The sequence below is a fragment of the Mustela nivalis genome (assembly GCF_964662115.1).
Source record: "Mustela nivalis genome assembly, chromosome: 1".
Lineage (NCBI taxonomy): Eukaryota > Metazoa > Chordata > Mammalia > Carnivora > Mustelidae > Mustela > Mustela nivalis.
The window spans coordinates 484,931-495,767 of NC_139020.1; the positions used below are offsets into that span (position 1 = coordinate 484,931).

Consider the following 10,837-nt stretch of genomic DNA (forward strand, 5'->3'; position numbering starts at 1 on the left):
TAACAGTTTTTGATTTAAAGTTCATTTTATTTGGTATTAGTATAGCTACCCTGCTCTCTTCTGCTTCTATTTGTACAGATAAAGTCTCTGGATGGACTGTGAGTCTCTTGTAGACAGCTGACCTGGCACAGCGCGAGGGTCGGGGTGCCGACCCCCTCCCCACACAGCCGATAATCTGCATATAACTTTCGACTCCCCCACAAGGTAACTGCTAAGAGGCGACTGTTGAGCGGAAGCCTGACTGACGACAGTGGAGTTGATGGGCACGTACCGTGTGCACACGTCACGGATTCTTACAGTCGAGTAAGCTAGAGGGAAAGCACGCCGAGGACAAACACGTTTACAGCGCTGTGATGTAAAAACTCCGCACAGACGTAGATCTGTACGCTGAGACTCGTGCCGTTTGAGGCTCAGCCGCCGTTGGATGGTGTTTTTTCCTAAGCTGTTCTGCCAGTCTCCGTCTGGGTTGGACAGTGTTTTTTAATTGTTTACAATTAAAAAAACTCTGATAAGGAGAGACTTCTGTCGTTTTGCTGTTCGTTTTCCATATGCCTTACGGCTTTTTGTTTCTCATTTTCTGCATTACTGTCTTCTTTTGTGTTTTGTTGATTTTTGTGGTGAAACATTTCTGTCCCTTCCACATTTATTTTTGTGTATAATCTCTAGGTATTTCTTTGTGGTTACCGTGGGGGTAATAGTGAACATCCTAAAGTCCTAGCACTCTAGTCTGAATTTACATGTAAAGCTGGTATAAATTCAGAATGCGTGTATATATACATGTTTTATACATTGTATGTTCAAAGCATAACCAAATATTATTTGTAATGCATTAGTTTATTCAATTATGTAGAAAACAAAAGTGGAATCACATAACATTATCATGATAAATCAGCTTTTATAATTGCTCGTATGTTGATCTTTCCTGAGACCTTTATTCCTCCGTGTGACCTTGAGCCACCATCTAGTGTCCTTCTACTTCACCACACAGGACCCCCTTCAACACTTCTTGTAGGTCAGGTCTTGTATTAACAAACTCCCTCAGCTTCTGTTTAACTGGCAATTTTCAATTTCACCCTCACTTTTGGAGGACAGTTTTGCCAGATATGGAATTTTTGGGTGACAGGTCTTTTTTCTTTTAGCATTTTGAATATGATCAGCCCACTGTCTCTGGTCTCCCAAATTTCTGAAGAGAACTCTGCTGATAATCTTAGTTATGATTCCTTGAATATCGCGAGTCCCATCTCACTCGCTGATTTCAGTTCCCTCTTTGTCTTGGTTTTTGATGGTTGGATGACGACGTGTCTCAGTGTGAGTGCCTTTGAATTTATCCTACTTGGAGTTCATTGAGCTTCTTGAATTTGATGTTCATGTCTCCGTCAAACTGGGAGGTTTGAGCCAATATTTCCTCAAATACTTTCCCTGTCATTGTCTCTCCCTCTTCTCCTTCTGGGACTCCTATACCATGCCTGCAAGTTCTGTAGGCTCTGTTCACTTTTCTTTAATCTTTTTTCTTTCTGTTCCTTAGACTCAATAATCTGCATTGTCTTATCTCCAACTTCACAGGTTGTTTCTTCTGTCTGCTCAAATCTTCTTTTGAATTCCTCTAGTGATGCTTCCATTTTAGTTATTTTATTTTTCAGCTCCACTATTTCTTTTTGAGTTCTACGTGAGTTCTCTTTATCGATACTTTCATTTTATTCAGACATTGTTTTCTTGACTTCTTTAATGCTTTCCTTTAGTTTTTTGAGCATCTTTAAGATGGTTGTATTCAGGTCTGTGGCCGCTAGGTCCACCATCAGGTCTTTTTCCAGGATAGTTTTGTTGATATATATATCGATACACACACACACACACACACACACACACACACACACACACACACACACAGCTTTGAATGACCACACAGGACACACACTTCCTGTTGCTTTGTGATTCTTTTGTTGAAAACTGGAAATCTGAATCCAGTAGTAGTATGGAATCTAATAGTGGCATGTCTGAAATCAGATTCTTCTTCTCTAAGGCTTGCTGTTTGTTTATTTACTTATCTTATTGTTGTAGGGTTTCTCTGTGACAAGGATAAGCCTGAAGTCTAAGTCTAAGGTGTTCTTAGGTGTTTCCTGAGCACATATCTTCCCTGAACATGTGCAGTGCACATCTGATTTCCCCCGTACATGCAGTTGCATTAGAATGTTCTAGTCTTCAATGTCTAGCTCCCCCCCAAAAAAGATAAAAATGAATAGGGAAAAAGGCTGCCAATACTTTAGTATATGAGCTGCCGAAGCGAGCACGAGGCTGCCAATACTTTAAATCTCCTGGATTAAATTCAGCCAGAGAAGAAAGGGAGAGGCTTGCAATAATGGGAGAAGGTAAAACAAAAATGGCAACCTCCATGGATTTAAGAAGAAAATATTATAGAAAGCATCTTCTCTGATCACAGTGGGATGATGTTAGAAGTCCAAAACAGAAGGAAAACTGGAACATTCACAAAATCGCAGAAGTTAAAGACTCACTTTTAAAGAACCACTAGATCAAAGAATAAATCACAAGGGAAATTATAAAATACTCAGAGACCAATAAAAATGAAATAATACAAACATGCCAGAATGTATGGAACACAGTCAAAGTCATGTTTAGGAGGAAATTTACAACTATACATGTTTTCATACAAAAATAAGAGTGAGCTCAGGGGTATCTGGGTGGTTAGGAGTCCAACTCTTGATTTCAACTCAGGTCATGATCTCAAGGTTGTGAAATTTACCCCTGAGTTGGGCTCTGCACTCAGCAGGATGCCTGCTTGAAATTCTCTCCCTTGCCCCCCTCCCTGCTCCTACACAGGTGCAGCGTGCACATTTTCTCTCTCTAAACTAATTTTAAAATCTCTTTAAAATTTTTTTTTAAAAAAGCAAGAAAGAGCTCAAATCAACAACCTAATTGTACAGCTTAAGGAACTGGAAAAAGAAGAACAAATGAAACTCAAAGCTAGCAGAATGGAGGGAATAATAAAGATTAGAGCAGAGTTACATGAAATATATGACAAAAACAACAGAGTATCAAAGAAACCAAAAGTTGGTTTTTCAAAAAATCAACAACATTGACAAACTTTAAGTGAGATGAACTAGGAAAAAAAGAGGGAAGACTCAAATGATCAAAATCAGAAATTAATGTGGGAACATTACTACTAATTCCACAGAAATAGACAGGATTATAAGTGAGAACTCTGAGCAACTGTACACCAACAAGTAACTTAGGTGAAACAGACAGATTCCTAGAAATGCAAAACCTCCCAACCATGAAAAAAGAGAAATTCTGGACAGATCTCTACCGAGTAAGGAGACTGAATCAGTAACGGAAAATCTCCTGACAAAACAAAAACAAACCCTAAATCTGATGGCTTCACTGGTGAATTCTACCAAACATTTAAAGAACTAACATCAATACTTCTCAAACTTTTCAAAACAAGTTGCAGAGGAGGGCATATTCCCTCACTCACTCTATGATGTCAGCATTACCCTAATGCCAAAGTCAGACAGACACTATAAGGAAAGAAACTACAGACCAATATTCCTATTGAACACCGACACAAACATCTTTAACAAAATATTAGCAAACAGAATTCAATAGGATGATAAAAAGATTAAACACCGGGGCGCCTGGGTGGCTCAGTGGGTTAAAGCCTCTGCCTTCGGCTCAGGTCGTGATCCCAGGGTCCTGGGATCGAGCCCCGCATCGGGCTCTCTGCTCAGCAGGGAGCCTGCTTCCCCCTCTCTCTGTCTCTGCCTCTCTGCCTGCTTGTGATCTCTGTCTGTGAAATAAATAAATAAAATCTTAAAAAAAAAAGAATATTAAACACCACAAGCAAGTGGCATTTATTCCTGGAATGCAAGGATGATTCAATTTATGAAAATTGATCAATGTAAAATAATCAACATGAGCTCAAAAAATTTTTTTGATAAAATTTAACATCCTTTCATAATAAAAACACCCCAAAAGTAGTAATAGAAAGAACCCACCTCAATATAATAAAAGTCATATATGGAAATTCCACAGCAAACATCATACTCAATGGTGAGACACTGAAATCTTTTCCTCTAAGATCAGGAACAAAGCCAAGATGCCTACTTTCATCCTTTCTGTTCAACATAATACTGGGAGTCCTACCCAGAACAATTAGGCAAGAAAAAGACATAAAATGCACTCAAAAGTGGAAAGGAAGAAGTAAATTATCCCTGTTCACAGATGATATAATTTTATATGTAGAAAACCCCAAAGATTCCATAAAAGGAACTGTTGGAATTCACAAACAGAGCAGTTTGTAGTAGAATACAAACTCAAAACACAAAAATCTGTTGCATTTCTATATACTAACAGTGAACATCACAAAACAATTACACTTACATTAGCATCCAAAGAATAAAACATTTAGGAATTAACTTTACCAAGGAGGCAAAAGACTTATTCACTGAAAACTAGAAAATCTTTCTGAGAGGAATTAAAGAGGATACAAACAAATGGAAAGATAGTCCACATCCATGAATGAGACAGGATCAGGCTGTCAGTACCACCCGATGTGATTTACAGGTGTAATTCAATGTCTATGAAAATCCCAATGATGATTTCTACAGAAATAGAAAAGGACACTCTAAAATTCATAAGAAATCTCAAGAGACCCTGAATAGCATAAATAATCCTAAAAGAGAAGACCAAAGCTGGAGGATTCACACTTCCTGATTTCAAAACTTGATACAAAGCAATAGTAATGAAAAAAAGTGGTACTAGCGTATATATATATCTGTTTTTATATATATATATACCAGCGGAGTTGAATAGAGTCCAGAAATAAACTCTTGCATATACATTCAAGCACTTTTCAACAAATGTGTCGTGATCATTCAGTGGGGGAAAAGACGTTCTTTAGAACAAATGGTGTGGTGAAAACTGTGTATCCACAAGCAAAAGAATGAAGTTGGACCCCTTTCTCATACCATACCCAAAAATTAATTCAAAAGGTCTGATATCCAAGATGTATAAAGAACTCCTCAAACTCAACACACACAAAACAGATAATCATGTCCAAAAATGGGCAGAAGACATGAACAGACACTTCTCCAATGAAGACATACAAGTGACTATCAGACACACGAAAAAATGTGCATCATCACTAGCCATCAGGAGAGTCGAATCAAAACCACATTGAGATACCACCTTACACCAGTTAGAATGGCAAAAATTAACAAGACCATGAACAATGTGCGTTGGAGAGGATGTGGAGAAAGGGGAACCCTCTTACACTGTTGGTGTAATGCAAGTTGGTGCAGCCACTTTGGAAAACAGTTTGGAGATTCCTTAAGAAATTAAAAATAGAGCTACCCTATGATCCTGCAATTGCACTACTGGGTATTTACCCCAAAGATACAGATGTAGTGAACAGAAGGGCCCAATGTTCATAGCAGCAATGGCCACAGTCACCAAACTGGAAAGAACCAAGATGCCCTTCAACGGACGAATGGATAAGGAAGATATGGTCCATATACACTATGGAGTATGATGCCTCCGTCAGAAAGGACGAATACCCAACTTTTGTAGCAACATGGACGGGACTGGAGGAGATTATGCTGAGTGAAGTAAGTCAAGCAGAGAGAGTCAGTTATCATATGGTTTCACTTACTTGTGGAGCATAAGGAATAACATGGAGGACATTAGGAGATGAAGAGGAGAAGGCAGTTGGGGGGAAATCGGAGGGGGAGACAGAGCATGAGAGACTGTGGACTCTGAGAAACAAACAGAGTTTTGGAGGAGAAGGGGGTGGGGGAGTTGGGTGAGCCTGGTGGTGGGTATTGTGGAGGGCACGGATTGCATGCAGCACTGGGTGTGGTGCATACACAATGAACTCTGGAACACTGAAAAGAAATTTTAAAAATAAATTAAAATTAAAAAAATAAAGTCAAACAAAACAAAACAAACAAAAAACCAAAGTAGATCCATGATCTAAATGGAAGACCTAAATCTATAAAACTTTCAGAAGAAGTGTAGGGCAAAACCTCACAACACTGCAGTTAGCAATGATTTCTTGGATATGACACCAAGAGCATAAGGAACTAGAGAAAAATTAGGCAAACTGAACTTTATGAAAAATAAAATATTCTGTGTATGAAAAGACACTATCCAGAGTCAAAAGACAACCCTATATAATGGGAGAAAGTCTTTGCAAATCACAGATGTGATCAGTGATTAGTGTCCGGAATTTTTGAGAACTCCTAAAACTCAACAACAAAAACTTGATTCAAAAATGGACAAAAGACTTGAGTAGACCTTCCTCTACAGAAGACACACCAATGGTCAAGAAACGCATGAAAAGATGCTCAACATGACTAATTATTAGAGAAAAACAAATCAAAACTGTAAGGATATCACCTAACACTCATTAGGATGGTTAATACAACTCTCTCTCTCTCTCTCTCTCTCACACACACACACACACACGAAGTAACAAGTTGGAGGATGTGGAGAAATTGGGAGTGTTGGTGGGCATGTACCAAGGTAGGGGCTCTGTGGACAACAGTACAGTGGTTCCTCAAAAAAAAAAACCAAAAATAAAATTACAATATGATCTAGCAACTCCACCTCTAGCTATTTACCCCCCAAATTAAAAGCAAGACCTCGAAGAGATATCTATACACCCATCTTCGTTGTTCCCAGTAGTGATTATTCGCAACAAGTAAAACATGGAAGGGTCCCAGTGTCCACTGACGGACCACTGGGCTGTCGGTGTATGGTTCACCTCGAAGGGGACGCACGTTCTGACACGTGCCCCGGTGTGGCTGAGCCTTGGGGATGGGAGGCTCAGTGACATTAGCCGTGACAAAAAGACCACATGACATTTAAACCATATGAGATGCTGAGACTCTCTAAAAGATCAGAAAGCGAGAAAGTAGGATGGAAGCTGCCAGGGGCTGGGGGAGGAGGGAGCAGGGAGTCAGTGCTTCATGGGTACAGAGTTTCCGTTTTTTAAGATGAAAAGAATTTCAGAGGCAGATGGACAAAATAGCAGCACAACAACATGAACACCACTGAGGTCTACACTTAAAAATGCTTAAGATAATAAATTTTATGTTGCCTGGGGGCACCTGGGTGGCTCAGTGGGTTAAGCCTCTGCCTTAGGCTCAGGTCATGATCCCAGGGTCCTGGGATCGAGCCCCACATCGGGCTCTCTGCGCTGCAGGGAGCCTGCCTCCTCCTCTCTCTCTGCCTGCCTCTCTGCCTGCTTGTGATCTCTGTCAGATAAATAAAGAAAAAATCTTAAAAAAAAAATTTTATGTTGCCTGTATTTTACCACCATTTTTAAGAACTGGGGGGTAAAGTTCTTACAGATTACTGCAACTGAGCACTCATTAGGAACACAGCGGAGATCAGAAGCAGGCAAATGGTCAGTGAGCAAAAAACGCTGAATGCACAAAAATCAAGGACGTGTGGACAGACCAACAGACCAACCATTCCTCTTCCAGGACACTGGCACACGAGAAAGAGGAAAGGACCCGCAGACTGCGGCAGGGCCCGTGTGGAGAGTGCCAGCGCCCCCCTTCACTCTTCGGGGGACTGTCTGCCCAGGCATGAAGGCGTGACACTTCCTGGAGCTCTAGACCCAGACTCTGCCCTTCTAGCGGTAGGGGTCCCCCGCGGCTGGATGTCTGTCCCCCATGCTTATTCCAGCCACTGCAATGGGCCACCACAAGGCTGACCCCCTGTGTGGCGGGGAGTGCTGACCTGTTTCAGGTCCGCGGGGAGGGCGTGCTGAGAGTCCGCGGAGACTGTCGCTGTATGACATGGCCCAACGCCACACCAATGCCAGCCCTGGGGCGGACCCGGCATCCCGGGACCCTGGCTTCTTTGTAGGTGTGCCCCACCCCAGGCCTCCCCCCCACCCCCCACCGGCTTTGCACAAATGTGTGAAAGAAGCCAGAGAAAGGGCTGATCCACTGAAATGCGGAAAAAAATCAAGCTATTTGTGGTTTTCTTAAAATAATCACAAGAAGGGTGCCTGGGTGGCTCGTAGGTTAAGCATCTGCCTTGGGCTCAGGTCACGATCCCAGAGTCCTGGAATCGAGTCCCGCATCGGGCTCCTTATTCAGTGGGGAGCCTGCCTCTCCCTCTGCCTGCTGCTCCCTCTGCTTGTGCTCTCTCTCTGTCAAATAAATAAAAAAATCCTAAAAAAAATAATTACAAAAAAAAAATGACAAGAACTCGGGTTTTTCCTGAGTCATGAAGCTTTCTGTGGGTGCAAACATGGCCTTCCCTGTGCCTTTTGGGATCCTTAGCGGGACTGGCAGGTAGAAAGGGCCGGTGGGGTAACCTGGCCCGGCTCCAGAGATGAGGAGGTGCCGGCTGGGCCACACCCTTTGCCAGGACCCAGCTCTGCCCCTTCTCTGACCTGCCCCCCACCCCAGGGAGCTCGTCTGGAGGCCACCCCGCGGCCCACAGCTCCGCAGGAAACAGAGCTGACCCGCCGGCCAGCGACGCAGTCACTCCTGGGTGTGACAGGCCCTGCCCGCGGCAGGGGCCCGCGCTCTGTCCAGCTGGGGGGCCCTGCGGTCGGTCCCGGCTCTGCACGCTGCCCTCCCTGTGGCTTCCCAGCAGACACCCCTGCAGCAGCCCCCCCCCCCCCCCCATGGGCTTCTCTGGCGACCGAGGGAGCTTTCCTCCGCGGAGGGCGGAGCCTCACGGTGGCCAGAAGGGCTCAGTGGCCCATCAAGTCCTGAGTCCTGCCGCAGGGACCCTCTGGGCCCCTTGTGCTCACCCGCTCCAGTCTGGTCCGTCTGCGGTCACCTAGGCTAGGGGCTCAGGCCCTCCCGTCTCTGGATGGGGCCAGGACGGAGGACAGCAAGACGGGCAGACAGCGTCTCTCCTTAGAGTCCCCAACGCCGTCCTGCCTCCTGACCGTGGTGAGATGAGCCTGGGATAGCCCCCAAAGGCCTTTCTCGTCGTTATTAGGATCAGCAGGGACCTCTCCTGGGCGATCCAGCCGCTCCCACCCCAAAGCCATGCTCTGAGGTTGCTGGGCCCCCAGGTTTCTGCTAGACTGAGTGGGGAGCCTGGAGGGTGTGGGGTCTGGCCTAGCTGGGGAGCCCCCACATGCCCCATCAGCCTGGCCCCTGCTTCACCGGGATGCTCACCAGACCGTCCCCTGCTTCACCCCCCTCCCCAGACTTTGGGGGGTGATGCCCCGTGGGCCACTGTCAGCCTCAGAGGAATGGGGGACAGTGGGGTGCCTGCTGATTCCCGGGTGGGGGTAAGGTGGACAGTGGGGTGCCTGCTGATTCCCGGGTGGGGGTAAGGTGGGGGGTGAGCTATCCTCTCCCTACGGTGTCAGAGACCCTCTGTCACCCCAAGAGTGCCTGGGCGGCCCTGGTGACCTCACTCCAGCGGGGGCTTCTGCCCGGGAGGAGGGGGCACCACCTCCCCTCCAGAGCCCAGGGCCAGCACCGCTGGAGACCCTGTGCCCAGTTCCACGTGGAAAGGGCTGGTCGTCCCGTGCGGTGACTCGGGCTCCTCCGCCCTCTGAACGTGACCGCCCAGGCCCGCGAGGCCACTTGGTGACCCGCGGTGGCGGTGGCGGTGGCGGTGACCGCGAGGGCTCCCCAGCGGTCCCGTAAGACAGCCAGAGCGGCAGAGCCTTCGCACCGAGCCCAGGAACAGGGAGGACCCCCCTCCCCCGCCCCGCCCCGCCCCAGCCCTGCCCGAGAAGGGGCCAAGGAGGGGCGGCCGGACCGTTAACTCGGCGGCCCCGGTCCCTACGCGGCCCCTCGGGAGCGGACTCGGGCGCTCTGAGAGGGGGCCAGGGGCTGACACGGGGCCCCCAGGCCGGCGTGCCCCCCCCACCCCGCGCCCGCCCCCCGCGGGGAGCTCGCGGCCGCAGGGGAGACCACCGGCCCGGCCGAGGGAGACCCCCGCGCGGTCACACGTCGGCAGCGCGGGCCGCGGCTCCGGGCGCCTCCGGCGGCGCTTACCTGACCCCGGAGCGCGCGGGGCGCCCTCGCCGGACACGTCTCGGGGAGCGCAGGGTCCGGGCGGCCGCGACGCGGGCTCCGAGCGGGCAGGAGGGCGGGGGCCGCCGCGGGGGCCGCCCACTTTATACCGCGCCCGCCTCCCGCCCCGGCCGCGCCCCGACAGCCGGGACCAGCGGGAGGCGCTGCGGCCCCGCGGATGGCGCGTCGGGGGCGGGAGGGGGCGAGGGGCCGGGGCGGAAAGTGAGGCGCCGGGGCGGGGCGGAGGGGCGGGGTGCGGGGGTGGGGCGGCGGGGTGCGGGGGTGGGCGACCGGGCGGAAGCGGGGGCGGTGGATGGGGCGGCGGGTCGGACGCGCTGTGCGGGGGACGGAGGGAGGCCGCCAGGACGAGCGCGACCTCGGGGGGGGGGGGGTGAGGTCGGAGGGGGACGCGGCCGGGGACCGGACCGGGCGGGACGAGGAGGCTCGGCAAGCGGGGCGCTGCCACTTCTCCGGCCGCAGTGGGTCCTGCGTCCCGCCGCGGGTCCCCCAGCCCTTGGCGCGCGCTTCCTATCGGGTCTCCCTGCACCGCGTTCCGGCCGCTGCTCCTGCCCCGCTTCCAGGGAGACCTGACCTGGGATGTTGGGCATCGCACCCTGCGCCTGGACTGGCGAGCTCGTGCCCCTGGGACTCGACCCCGGGTGGAGCCGCGGGTCCTCCTGCCCCTTGCCCAGGCCAACCCTGCGACCCTGCACGTCAGAATGTACTTTGGGGACACCTGGGTGGCTCAGTGGGTTAAGCCTCTGCCTTCAGCTCAGGTCATGATCTCAGGGTCTTGGGATCGAGCCCCGCATCAGGCT

At 48.8% G+C, this 10,837-nt stretch overlaps 1 protein-coding gene across 3 annotated transcripts in view; it reads right to left on the reverse strand.

Moving 5' to 3' along the window:
* Positions 1-10,136, reverse strand: part of COL6A2 (collagen type VI alpha 2 chain) — a 33,015-nt gene extending 22,879 nt beyond the window's left edge. For all 3 annotated transcript variants that reach the window (XM_082719766.1, XM_082719765.1, XM_082719767.1), the window contains exon 1: positions 10,002-10,136. The gene's annotated coding sequence lies outside the window, so the exon portion shown is untranslated. The remainder of the gene's footprint in view (positions 1-10,001) is intronic.
* Positions 10,137-10,837: the final 701 nt, after the last annotated feature.